The sequence below is a fragment of the Triturus cristatus genome, chromosome 4_1, assembly GCF_964204655.1.
Source record: "Triturus cristatus chromosome 4_1, aTriCri1.1, whole genome shotgun sequence".
NCBI classification, from domain to species: domain Eukaryota; kingdom Metazoa; phylum Chordata; class Amphibia; order Caudata; family Salamandridae; genus Triturus; species Triturus cristatus.
In genome coordinates, this window is record NC_140585.1 from 842162821 (window position 1) to 842177870 (window position 15050).

The following is a 15050-nucleotide window of genomic DNA, read 5'->3' on the forward strand; positions in this document are numbered from 1 at the left end:
GTCCGCGTTGAGAAAGCTGCCACTCGAGTAAAAATCTACTCGAGCAGCAGAAAACGACAGTTCGCACTGTGCAAGATGCCGTTTCCAATGATTGCACAGTGCGGTCAAGCATCTGGAACTGTGCATTCATCACGAACAGCGCACTACGCAGTTCGCGTAGTGCTACGTGTATATCGCATAGTGCGAAGTGCACTTCTCGTAGCTATGCGTAGAGCTACTACGCAAACTACGGCCAGGGTTACATGATATACGCTTAGTTCTCATCTGGAGCGTGCTTGGTCCAGCTCATAAATGCATTTAAGTTCTCACATGCAGTCCAGGCTTTCAAGCTCGCCCCATGCAACCTACTTAAAGGACAAATATGTCTACTCAAACATTCAGAATCTCACTTATTTTCATATATATACTCACTAATTAAGTCCTTACTACCACACAACCCTCCGGTAATCTGTAAATGACTTTGGTTGCGCCAGTTGTGTGAATGCATATAATTGCCCTTGATGCACTCTCACTTGCTACTACATCATGACCTACTTACCGCTGTCTAATAGAGAGTTGTGAACAACCTAATGCTGCCGCCACCCTGATTTTACACTGCTCCCCCAGCGTGCATTGGAATCTACCTTTCCCAGACCCATTCCTTTTCCAGAAATAACTTGACGTAATCATAGACACCACTAGCCTTCCTCTGTGTGGATGGAGAGGTGGCAGAGAAGGCCATTTCCATCGCCACCGTTTCCTAAGTGGCAGTGGCCAAGCAACCGTTATTACCCCACACTCACTATCTACTCTCTTTCGATCAATATCTAGTTCTCCCATCCTTCTCAGACCCGCGGGTTTTGGAACATTGTATCAGCACATGCTAAGCTGACCAGTGAAGCCAACAAACATCCTTAAATAAACAAGAAAGAGCAAATATTTTATGAAAAACTATTAACAAATCCTAGGCTCTTATACCCAATATTGCTGCACCTTACCGTTGCAAGTATCTGCTTTTAATAATGCTTGAGTTGAGGACCAATTTGAAGGTGACCTGTTCATCAAGCAATGGATCTGATAACATTACTCCCGAGTCACTATAAACACATAACTACAGCCTATGGGGTACCAGACAGTGATCTCACTGTACACAGACATCCCTTCTCATTGCATCCACCATTTCACACCAGTCCGTTTCAGGGCTTGTTGCTCATACACTCCTCAGCCTCTTTGGCCCTGTCCTCTGACAGCTTAGGTGAATTCTCAGCTGCATGTTTCTTCAGAAACAATATTAACACAGGGGGGAGTGGAGGTGGAGTCATTGAATATTCACACAAATTGTCCCATAAAAGTACCTTCAAACTACTTGGAACAAGCATTGGCATAGCCAGTAGGTCTTGCCTTTGGGACCTTATAAGTATTTAGATATGCAGCACAATATCCTTGGTGCAACAACATTAACTGTTGCATGGTTAAACACTTATAAGGTCCCAAAGGCGAGACCCATTGGCTATGCCAATGCTTGTTTTTAAATGCCAGGAGTTTGTCCCACGCTGTAAAATCAACGCAAACGGCACTACGCATCGCGCCAGAGGGAACTGGGGCTTTCTGCCACTTGAGTAGGCATTCTACTTGAGCGGTAGATTTCTCAACGCAAGTGGTTGCGACCTGCCACGACCACCCGCATTGATAAATCTTGCCAGGAAGAGGTCTAGTGCACAATTTTTTTCTTAGCGAGCTCTCGCCAACTTAACACTGTCAAGCCGCTCAAGAGAAAAAACTCTGCTCTGCATCACTTCACTGAGTTTTTCGTAACTCCACGCGGAGTAGGCAAAATGCTGCGAACTCTACGGCAGAGCGGAATTCTTCATCCACCCCTCGTTTCAACCACCTGCCAAGAAGAGTCTGAGCGGGAGCCCTTTGAAATACAGCCCTGTGCCCCTAGTGAAGGTACTCCAGAACTACCTGCCGATGCACTGCTGCTTTTCAGAGTGTGCAGACGCATTCCAAAGTATTGGGTGGCCTGAATAAGACCCTCAGAGGACTGATTTACCAAAAGTGGGGTTAAGAGACTTGAAAATGAGCGCACATACTGCTTGAAAATGACTGAGCTGCACAGGCCCTAGATTTTTACTTTTACTGTTTACTTCTAGATATATAGAGGACCACCCAAAACCAGCAACAAAACCTGGGGTCATCGGTGACAGAGCGGGAGTAGGGTGGGTGTAGCACATGCCAAAGTAAATCCCAGAGACACTGTCCTGCTTACTATCAGTAGTGTGTTGTATTGAGCGATTAAAGTACTTTCTGAAAATATAATCCCTGGCATAGGAATTCACGTTATTGGGTTGTTGACTGACTGTTGAGCTCTGACCTTGAGCACCTCAACATTACCTACCTGAGAAGTTTGTGACTGCTCTCCCTCATTACCCTGATAGTCAAGTGCCGAAAGGTTTGTAACTGGCCCTGTTTGCAGAGGCAAACTACCCCAATCCCCAAAGTTGAGGCCTAGTAGTTCCTGCTTGGCCCTCGTTGAACTGAGAGACCCCCTGACAAACTCACAGCATCGGAAACAGGACTATTACCATAAGGGAAAGATGTAATGTTTTCACAAGACACACGTCTCCCAGGGACATTGCCACACTACCAGACCACCTGAAAATCTCATAGCATGGGAACAGGATTATTTCCAAAAGGGTACATGCAGTATTTTCACATGACACATGTCCTCAAAAGTGCAAGGGTCTAACAGCTCTGGCAAGAGCGTATTGGCAGTGCATGAACGAGAATTTGAAAAATTGGATCAGTTAGATTTGTGCACCATTGGAGTACAGAAGTCTCAACAGAAACTCTGACAGCACACTGCTTTGATGCCATGGCTCGACACAATGTAAAAAAAAGACTGGTACTTTGATTCACAATAAGGAAGTTTCATATATTCAGATGCTCTGTTTAATGGGTACTATTGGATATATTGAAAACCACATATTACACTGAAGACATACATGCCAACCTCTGGTGAAAGAGAAAGATTTCGTAAAAACATCAGTGGGGTTACATTTCCAAATAAAACTTGCATTGAAGTCAAGGATGTTTTGAGCAGAAATAGGCAAAAAAAATTTAGGAGAGTTAAAAATATATAAGTTGCCACCAGAGCACTGGCAGGTATGAGAAATCTATGATACAAGCGAGGTGAAGGCCTGCAATCGATGTTCCGTGTAGTCATGATGTACCGTTAATAACAAGTGAGTACCCAGCACAGCCAAGTACCATGCCTGAGGGGTTAGTCTAATACAATTTAGTGGTAGTGTCCTCATAACTGCACTAAAATGCCGATGCCATGCATAGCCTAGCTCTTACTGCATAGTGAGGCTCCGCAGGCAGCTCTTTGGGCATGGAAGTATACAAAGCAGCCACTGACCTAGCAAAAGACAGCTGGCAACTAAGAGCACACTTGCTGTGCTAAGAACGGTTACAGTATAGAACGTCCATTTCAGGGGTTTTGCAACAGTTTTCATTGCTCAAATTTCGGAAATGTATTTCTTTAAATGGTTTTCGTTACTCATTTACTCACAAGAAAGTGTCACTCGAGGTGTCATACATTGGGGCAGTAGAATGTCACTCATAAGTACAATGAAACCACAGAATTGTCACACATAAGCAATGAAAAATTTGCAGTTATAAGCACCACATCACAAAAAAGCCCCTCAAAATGCTGGCCTAAGGACGTCGCTAAGGGAGCCAAATACATAACTTAAATTTTACACACAAAACAAGACAACGTCAAATATAAATGCCCTGAAGGAACTAAGCACACTGAAAACTTGGCAGCGACTCTCCAGAACACCAACTCACCTTTCATCACCTGAATGAGAAGGTCTATGCCCTCCTGGTAGCAAATCAGGGCCTCTTGGAACTTGGAGCCACCATCCAACTCCACCGCCCTCTTTAGCACAGCCACAGCCACAGCCGACCCAGCAAAGCCGCCATGGGCAAACAGGAGAGAATCGGGGACAAACGCAGCCCGGCACAGCAGATTAGGCAGTCCTGCCCAGCGCTACCCACGCAGGACTGCTTCTGGGTACAACATACCGCACACCATCATCAAGCTTGCAAATACAAATTCCGTGTGAGCAATCTTCACACTTTCGATTTCTTGGGGCAGCCGCACCACAGATGGAAGAGAAAATGGACAACAAAACAAGACGGAAGAGAAAATGGACAACAAAACAAGACGGAAGAAAGGAGGTACCTTAGCACATTTTATAATTGTATTTATATAACGCTTACAACTCCTGACGAGGTGTCGAAGTTTACTTAGCGCTAACTAAGCCTGACCAGACGAGACGTTTGTTATAACCTAAAACAAGTTTTACTTTACTTACTACTGAGGTGCTTCTTGCATTTTTATGGCAATCAGTAAAAGAACAAGTACAAATGCGTCTCACTCTAGGCATAGCCTGTGGGTTAACTGACGCTCTGTAAACAAGTGGGAGGGGTGGGGGAAGTGCGGCCGAGAGCAGGGACGTGCAGCGTTTACCTTGCGGGAGCAAGCACGATAATTGCTAACAGATGGCGCCGCTCACTCCCGCAAGGGAAACGCCAAACGTGCACGCGTTGCAATTGAAAGCAATGCAAAGCGTGCGCGTTTTTGGTCAAAAAAGCGGATCGATTCCAAGAGGTCCCCTCCTATGCAGTGCATGCGCGCTGCGTAGGAGAGACCTAAAAAGCATTGTCTAGGACAGTCTGGTTAAAGGAAGCTTGAGATTACCACGGAGCTCAGGTCAGGTTTCTCTTACTCTAACCATAGCACTACCGCCCAGTCTATGTAGTTTCACATACAAGCAAATACCTGCCTTAGAACTGCCCCTGGCACCAGTCTGGTTGTCAATGAGCGATGAGATTTTTCCAAATGAACATGTTGGAAAAGATGGCTTCTTTCAAAAGGTTCTATAAGCTGTGCCTCAGTTTTACCAGTGTTGGCAGACTAATATAAATGCTATTTATTCTTGACCTCTACTCCATGTCTCCATTTTTGGCCTTTGTCACTTCCAGAATACGGCATCTCTGACATGTGGTGCTCTGACATATTCACCCCGAGTGCTTGTTCATCTAATGATAGGTGGTTCATGGGTGAGGTCAGTGTCAATTTTACAATATATAATTCTTAGGCTTTGTCTCATAACCAGCATAATTGTTTTCATGCCCCAAAGGCACATTGTCGATTCCTCTGATGAGATGAAAGTTGTGGTTGTTTTTCTTATGATTTTCCCCTTTCTCTCACCTGGCAACTGCTCTGATGACATCCGCTTTTTTTGCACGAGTGAACATCCAAGTCTGCCCCTCTATTTCAATCGAGGTGTTTTATTGGCCTCTTATGCAGTGCTTGAAGTTGAAAAAAAGAAGTTCAGGTACTCTGTACCAGACTACCTGCTTGTTTCTGAGAAGTACCGGCACTCAACAATTAAAAGTATTACGTTTCTCTTGAAAAGTGCAGGTACTCTCCCTCTCAAAATTAAAACATGCCAGTGCTCAGTACCGGACAGTACCGGCTCATTTAAAGCACTGCTCTTATATGTTGTTGTGGACAACTTCGGCCCCATTATAGCAGACCTTCTGATCTCTGCATTGCATGGGCTTCTAATTACTCATTAACACTTTGTCAGCTCACCGTGTGGGTGCATATATTCAAGCAGTTGCCCCATTCTTTCAATCACGAGAACAAGGGGGACCCACTCATCCCTAAAGCATGCACCACAATCACCAAGATAGGAAGATGGAGCAAGCTTAATTTACATATACACTTTGTCCAGTGGCATAACGCAAAATGACCCCTCCCCGCAGAATGGGCTCAGTGGGGGGCTCCTGAACGGTTGAGCCCCGCCTATACTGCAGAGGCCTGCTCGGTAAAGCAGAGTGCTTTCTCGATCATTTAACTATTTCCTATTCTGTGCCATTGCACGCATTCTATAAAGCATGCAATGGCATGGCTTTTCATTTATTTTTTATTTTTTATATGGAATTCCAACGGAGGTCCACAAAAGTGCACAAAAAATATAAAAATGAATACCTTATGTACAATACAAAGTTCTTCCATATTCGAGCATCAAATATTACAATATACAAAATAGCATTACAATTATCTAATAAATAGCCAGAAATGTTTTTAAAAGTTGATATATCTTAAAACAAACCATTTCATTAGGAGGGGAAAGAACAAATGAGCGAGCCTCCTGGGCAGAGTTGATATTACATTTGATGAATACAGGTCTTAAAAACATAAGCCTGACCCTTTGTAACTTTGTGCAGAAAAATAACACATGATTAAAATCTTTAATTTGCAAATGACACATTTCACAGATTCTCTCCTCCCCAGGGATTTTATCCCATTTACCAGTAACATCTCTTAGGGGCAACAAATTAAGTCTTAAGAGAATTAGCCTTCTTGTTCCATGAGGAAGGTTCCAAGTTAAATAGCTCTGAGGTCTATTCCCCGAAGCACACTCCCAGAGCACCTCATTGTGAGACTTAATCTGACTTAAGCCAGTGTCTCTAGCCGAACTAACAGAGGGTGCAAACTTCTTTATAAACTGCTTCAATTCAGTTTTGGGTATCAATACTCAAGGTAAGCCCAAATGAGTCATTCGCTTTCACAAAGGACCTAAAAAATGTTGAATGTTCTCAAAAATTTCTATCTTCAAGGCAGCCCTAAGAGTGCCGTCCTCCCCCCAACACAAAGTATTACCCCACCTCAAGACTGCAGCCCAGGATAAAATATATGAAGAAACTAAACCAAATTCCAGACGTAAAAAATGTACAGCAGCCTGAGAATTTAAATTACAAATTTGATGAAGAATTTGGCCTTCAGCCTTATCAAAAAGAAGCCAATGTTTCATGTCCAGTACTTCAGCAGTGTATATTAAAGTGGGGGGAATTTTTACCTTAAAAACAGACAAAACATGACTTAAACGACGTTTTCCACAAATGTTGTAAAATCTATTCAAAGCTCCAGCCTGGGAAAGAGCCCTACCAACACAGAGATTAATGTGCTCTGAATCTCTCCCTGTTTTCGTGAAAGCCGTCCCCAAGTATAAGTAAGAAACAACCAATTCCAGTTCTTCAGACCTCAGTGACCACTTAAAACATCTCATTAGTCTTTGTCCTTTCTTGTGGAAGATCAAGATTTTGCTTTTAGCAATATTAATTTTCAACATATGCGCTTCTGCGTATCTAGTTAAGGCATCCAGACGACGTTGAAGACCAATAGGAGTGAAATCAAAAATTGCAACGTTGTCCGCATATAATAAAGAGCCAACGGACACTGTGCCAATCTTAGGGGCATCCCCCGCACTGAATTCAAGACTGCAGGGAGGTCGGATATGTATAAAGAGAACAATTTGGGGGCCAACAAGCAACCCTGCTTTAGCCCATAGTACATTTTAATACGACGTGATAGACCCAGCGCCCCTCCCATCAAAACTTGACACCAGGTATATGTGTGCAATTCTATCATGGTATGCCCGGTTAGGCGAGCTTTCTCCACAGCGTTTGGCAGTCGACTCTGTCAAACGCTGTGGAGAAGTCAATAAATGCAGTATAAACCGGCATACTTCGTAAAAAGACATATTTTTCCACAATGGTTTAGTCAATCGCAATGTTGTCCAGAATACCATGGTTCTTTCTGAAGCCAGCTTGTTCAGGAGGTAAAATGTTCTGATCATAGACCCATTTCTGTAGATGACATAAAAGGCTTTTTGCAAATAGCTTACCCGAGGCATCCAACAGCGTAATCTGTCTAAAACGACCTGGTGATGTTTTCGGACCCTTTTTATACAAGAGGACAATAATGCTCCCCTTCCAGGAGGTTGGAATTTCATTCTTTCGAAAGCAGTAATTGAACATAGGCGCTACAAAAGTTTCCCATGCGGCTGACTCCTTTTTAATTAGTGCAATCGGAATTCCATCCGGCCCTTGGGCGCCAGATGTTCTGGTGTTCTTTATTAAACCTACTACCTAATCCCTGACAGTGGGCCGTATTCAAGGAAAGAGGTCTCTTCCATGTGTGCCGTTACTGGGACTACTAAACTATTGTTTTTTATATAGGGAGGAGATGTAGGCCAGCCACTCGATTCCTTGAATCGCATAATGCCGCGACCAGGTGCGAGTACTTTCTTGAATCCTTGGTCCTTGCTGCTTCCCTCAGCCCAATCTATTTAGCTTCAAACTCCCTTTTATTTCCGCTAAATTTGCGACTGCTTTTTATTCACTTGAGGCGATTAACTTCCTGCTGTTGACCTATTGAGAATTGGATATGTTGATTTCGAACTAATCGATTAATTTTCTTGTTTAACAGTTTCATCAATGGCGCGCTCTGTTTAGGCAAACAGGGGCCAGCAAATCTAGAACTTAAGTTCCGTATCTTTTCCATTTAGGCCTCAAAATGCTGTATACTATTCAAGAGAGTATAACCCTCCTCGTTTCCGTGAGCCATCTTCACTATTGAACCCACTTCAATGATATTTTTAAACTTCCAGAAAGAGCGTCCATTTGCTTTATTATAAGCTACCGTTGCCTGGTCCGAATTCCCAGGGTGCAGTACAGGAATATAAAAAAACCACTGTCATACACTACGCTGTTGTCGCTCCATACTGACGGAAAGACAAATAAGTTTTCACAAGCCCCAAACATTTGATACGACACAGCTACATAGTCTAAAAGACTGCGTGTGGTGGGAGTGAAAAGTAAATTGGGCTGTTTTATCGACGGTCACTCTCCCATTTAAGATGACGAGATCTGTCCTTCTAACACTGTCCAGCAGGGAAAAGCCCCGTTTATCTGAGGGTTTTCTCTTTATCAAAATTCGCATAGATCTCTGAAGCAGAGTTGGAAATTTTGCATTGAAATCTCCCACTATTACCACTAAAGGGCATTCTTCCCTGATGGATATGTCGTGAATAAATAAGGAGAGTACTCAATAGATGATCAAAGTTTCTCCCAGGAGTTATATAAAGATTAGCCACAACAAAAAAATGGGCCTACCAAGATCTCCCAAACAGACCAACTTCAAACATATACAATAGTTTGAAGGGTGGCAAAATACCTTCTGGTTCCAATTAATCGAGTTCTTGAGCAAAATGGAAACCCCCCAACTAGCGTGACCTCTTTCAGAACGTTTAGCATGGCAGGAAAAAGTAAACTACCATCGGAATCAAAATCCTTGCAAGACCAAGTTTCTTGCAAACAGTAATTAAAGGATCCATAGTTTAAAAAAAAATCAATTTCTCCTCGTCATAACCCAAACCAGCCATATTCCAGGACAGAATTAACCCACCTAGGCTACCTTAAAGGAGTACTTCTTTCTGCTTCCGGGCAGGTATTGTTCAATGCTCTCGCGACCCAGCTCCACTGGGCCGATTCATTTCAGAATCAAAAGTCTGGGTAACGACTGCCATCTTTGACAGAAGATTTATTGAATGGCCCCTACTATCCAGGGAAATCACAATATTTTTGGTGTTACATACTGAGTACTCAAGATCAGGGCCCATCGCATCCAGCACCACAGAATTAGCGGCCCTAGAAGCAGTCAGACACTGTCTTGAGGAACACCTGGGGGATATTCCTCATATTCGGTGACGGATGCTATATCAAGCCCCTATTTCAGGAAATGCTCACAATTCTGCATAACCAAATTGGCTATGATCAAAGAGCAAAAAGTAACTCTAGAGTAAAAAGAAGTTTTGTGTGAATTAATCTCCACATTTAAAATATCCTTCTGTGATATCAACTTTAACGCCTCTATTTCCGAAAATAGGCAAAGAATGGATCCTCGATTTACCAGGAAGGATTCATTATCAAATAACCAAGTAAAATCCACGATGGACGATATCGCACTCTGCACCACACCAAAAATCTTTGTAGGATCCATAGGGGAACCCTATCTCCACAACTGATAACATGTGAGCTGTCATTGGACTGAAGGTTCAAGTACGGCGTCATAGTGTTGGTTGGAACCTCTAAACTTCCATTGGGCAGCAAAGATGTATTCCCTATAGGAACTCTATTCCACCCAACCTGCTTGATACTCTGTGTTTGATACCCCTCCTCTAAATGATCGTTCATCCTAGCACCAGGGACCCCTGACCCAGACTGGAGCATAGGAACCCCACCTCCGTTTTGAGATTCCCTTACAACATGATCAACCGGCTTGTTGATCAAGTGAGTATGGGATACTTGAGTGGACTGCAACATAAAATTTGGTAAAGATTCTCATGTCCTAGAGACCCCCACTCCCCTAGCCAACGACATACACACTATATGGAGCTTCATAGGAATACCTTTGTCAAATGGGGTTTTCAAATCTCCCTGTTCCTTTAATATTTGAGTGTCACCCTGGCTTCCAAGGATCCGTGAAAAATGCAATTTTGACACTTTTCGTTTATAAAATCACCTCAACTTTTTATGTTTCATTTTCATATTTTCCCCCTTATTATTAGTATGAAGGCGATCCCTCTTCCTTACTTGCAGCCCTCCCATCTCGGGGAGGGGAGGGGTCTGAAGGACAAGCCTGGAAGGTAGAGGAGTTAAGACCTTCCCCCTGCCCATCTTCCCTCCCCGCTTGTTTTTTGGAACCCCTGATTTTCATGGTGTCTCTAATACCCCCTTTCTTGCCATTATAAAACAAAGGTAAAGATTTTATTATAGGCTTTTCCAACAGGGGTCCCAATTCATCCTCCCCAAACAGAGTACTTAAATATAACTCTTCTTTTTCAAGGTTACACATGGGTTCAATTGGGGGTAACAAATACCGAGGTAATCCAGCTTGAACAGAAGTGTCCCATGACTCTCTCGGTGGGACAGATGAGGGAAGGCTAGCATTCGCTAGCTCTTCCCTATGGGGATATGTCATAGGGGGATAGACGCTCAAAAGGGAGGTAAACTGTCCACTTCCCCTTGCTGACCGATAGCTTTTTGAATTTGTACGTAGTGCGTAGTGCTTGCATCTGCGCTCCTCGAGCGTTCTGCATGCGGAACTATTGGCCTTAGGCTTTTTAAAACTTCCTTGTTCTTTATTTAATTTCAACATTATTGGTTGGATTTGCCCCGATTTTAGATTTTAGGCCCCTTACTTGCACTATAAAACTTATTTACTCACCGCTGTTGGGCGGGTCCACCTCCCGGTCTCATTTAGACGTCAGGCCGCCATCTTGGGAGTACTACGGGTCGAGCGTGGAGCTTGGACGCTCTAGCTGTCCTAAGGGGGATAGACGCTCAAAAAGGGAGTCATGCCGTCGCGCAGCGGTTTCGCGCAGCGGGGTCGCCTGACTGCCGCCGGAGTTACGCCTGAGTTCAGCCCGTCTGCGCCCGTCCACGCTGAGGATGTGCTGATGGGCGGGCTCGTTGCAGATATCCCTTATGATCCGCAGAGTACAATGATACAATACTCATTAGGTGAGCTGCTTACTTTAAGACCGCCGCCTCTTGCGTGCCACCTCGGTCTCTCTCCTGAGGACCTGAGATGTGTCTCAACATGCCGCTCGTGTGGGGAGGTACTGCTCCCACCTAAAATAGTTGGGAAGTTTCCTCCTAACTTCTCAGCTATACCGATCATTACTCAATCTAGAAGGGGCTTTCTGATTAACGCCAGGTCGCTCATTAAGAACAACATAGCGTTCCATGAGTTTGTGACCGACAGGCAACCTGACTGGGTATTTGTCACGGAAACATGGGCGTCTGACTCCTCCGGACATGACATAATCTTGGCAATCCCCGAAGGCTTTATGATCCATAGACAGGATAGAGTAGGACGAAGAGGGGGAGGGCTGGCAATTTTGTGCAAAGCCCCACTCTCCTGTGTGACAAAATCGCTCTCAGAGCCCTCAGATTCTTTTGAGGCTATGTATTTTTGTATCTCGTCCTCTCCAACGGCCTCTTTTACTGGCATTCTTGTCTATAGACCGCCTGGTCCCAGAACTAGTTTTTGTTCCGATCTATTTCGAATTTTAGAACCATATTTTGGTAAATCGCAGATTACTATCCTCGGGGACTTAAACTTCCATTTGGACGATCTGGGAGTAAGAGATACATCTCAGCTGATTGAGTCACTAGGAGCGTGTGAGCTTAGCCAATTAGTGAAAAGCTCTACTTATCTGGCTGGCCATATATTAGATGGAGTTTTTACCAACGATTCTAGACTCTCAGCTGGCACTCCTATTCCCCTGATTTGGTCGGACCATCTGGCAGTGCCCCTGGAATTTACAATTCTGGCTGAAGAGCATCGTAGTTCTGCCACTAGTAATAGAGGTTGGAAAAGAAGCTATAAAAACATCACCACTGAAGCCCTCGCTCCTTGTATGAGAAGCGCTGTGGATCCGCTTACGCGAGATGTCGACGAGGCAGCCCAGGAACTCATTGATTCCATTACCGGAGCGATTGATGCGCTTGCGCCCGCCTCTTTACGACATGTAGCTCGGCGGAAACCCTCTGCACCTTGGTTCACAGAATCTTTAAGACTCCTTAGACAAACTTGTAGAGCCAAGGAAAGGAAATGGCGTAAGTCATGGGATCCCTCTGATAGAGATGATCATAAACGGACGTTACGTACCTACAAAATTACTGTGATTAAAGAGAAACAGGACTATTTCTCCAATTTGACGGTTTCCCTTTCCTCGTCTAAAGAATTGTTCAAAATAGTTGATTCCTTATGCTCCCTTCAGACACCTGACCCAGTGGTGCACTCACAGGAGCTATGTAACAATATTTCTGATTTCTTCTATAAGAAAATCTTGGACATTCATGGGGACCTGGAAGCCCAAAGGAACCTGTTAGATGATGGTTCCCTCTTGGACATTAAGGCCTCAGAATTTTGGCGTAAGGACTCTAATAAGTCACTTGTCCTTTTTCCGCCGCTCTCTCTTGAAGGTCTTAATGTCCTACTTGACAGAACTAAGTCTGCTTCTCCTGTGGACCCCTGTCCCTTAAAAGTCTTAAAGGAGTGTAGGGAGATCCTTTTGCCCCCATTGCTGGAAGTAATGAACGAGGCTTTAATCCAAGGTATTTTTCCCCTGGCTTGGAAAAAGGCTATAGTGAAGCCTCTTCTTAAAAAGTCTTCCCTCGATCCCGGAGTATTGAAGAATTTTAGACTGATTTCTTTGCTACCTGCCCCTGCTAAGTTGCTTGAAGCCCATCTTAACCGTCATCTATCCACCTTCCTTGATTCCTCTGAGTTCCTAGATAGTTCTCAGCATGGATTCCGAAAATCTCATAGCACTGAATCTGCTTTGACTATGGTGATCAATAATATTCGTTGTAGGGTGGACTCTGGCCAGATGACCATTTTGGTCCTACTTGATCTCACTGCAGCGTTTGACACCCTGTCTCCCTCTATCCTAACTTCTAGGTTAAGGGAGGCAGGGGTGGCTGGCTCGGCCTTGGATCTCCTTGACTCTTTCTTACATTCTAGAGAGCAAAGAGTCATGCTGGGAGAGTTCCTCTCCCCCGCCAAATCTTTGCAATGTGGGGTGCCCCAAGGGTCTGCCTTAAGCCCTACTTTATTCAACATCTATGTGGCCCCCCTTGCTAGATTAGTAAGATCTCAGGGGATGGAGGTAGTGTCGTATGCCGACGACACTCAAATCATGGTGTCCCTAGCACACTCTGTTAGTGCTTCCGCTGCTAGTTTTAGGTCATGTATGCAGATGGTGGCAGAGTGGATGGTCCTAAACTCATTAAAGCTTAATGCCGACAAAACAGAGGTCCTGGTTTTTGGTAAGGATCAGGACATCTGGTCTAATGATTGGTGGTCTACATCTCTAGGAACCTGCCCTTCCCCCTCCAAGTTGGCTCGAAATCTCGGTGTCATCTTTGATACTTCGTTGACCATGGATTTGCAGGTCAGCAGGACGGTATCTACCTGTTGGGGAGTCATTATGACCCTAAAAAAAAATTCTCCATTACCTTTCGCCATCGGCACGTAAGCAGACTGTGATTGCCCTTGTTGGTTCGAGGCTGGATTACTGTAATTCATTATACTCGGAGATTAATAAACATCTTATCCAGCGCCTCCAGGTTGTGCAAAATGCTGCTGCCAAATTCGTTTTGGCTCTCCCAAAAGATTCCTCCACTACAGCTGCCAGGAAGTATCTTCACTGGCTCCCTATTCATCACAGGATTTCTTTTAAACTCCTATGCCTCACATACAGAGCCCTTCTCATCGGCCCCTCGGATGCTCTGGGGTCTTTGCTGACCCGTTACATTCCTAGTAGATATCTTCGCTCCTCGGATGCTAATCAACTGGTAGTCCCCCGAACCAAGAAGGTTAGATGGGGTAGCAGAGCTTTTTCTGCCGTTGCCCCGTTACTTTGGAATTCACTTCCTATGGAGATTAAATCTCAACCCACTTTGGTTCTTTTTAGGAAATCTCTTAAGACCTGGTACTTTGAGAAGGCCTACCAGTAAGTTCCTTTTATCCTATAGTCAGTATTTTTTGGTAGGCGCCTTGACGCCCATTGGGCTTAGTAGCGCTATATAAGATTTGTTTCATTCATTCATTCATTCATAGCCATGGGTTGAATAAAATCTAACTTAGTTACCTTTTGTACTTCAAACAACATAAGAGAGGTCATTTCCAATACATGGTCAGAACTTAATACAGATTTCTCTAATAAAGACAAAATGGAATTTAAGATTTTTTCCATAAACACAAGATATTCCGAAGGCACAACATCCCTCTCATTTCCCAACTTCGGTTGTGTGCAAGGTAGAAACACATCATGGGCAGACTCCAGGGAGGTGCCCATCAAATGACTTGTGCTACAATACAAAAGAGGCAAAGAAAAACACCTAGGAGAGGAACTTACAATTAGAATGTTACAGTTTGTCAAGTGATCATCCTTCTGAGCGACTTCCCAGCCTCTTGTATGGGTTTCTATATCAATGTCTGGGAGGGTAAGGTCTTCCCCTAAAATTGACCTTTCACTTACGATTGGCTTCTCAGCCACAGAAAGAACATCATCCACTATAGCATCAGGGCCACCCTCCCCACTCATTTCCTTGCAGATGACATCAGGGCCACC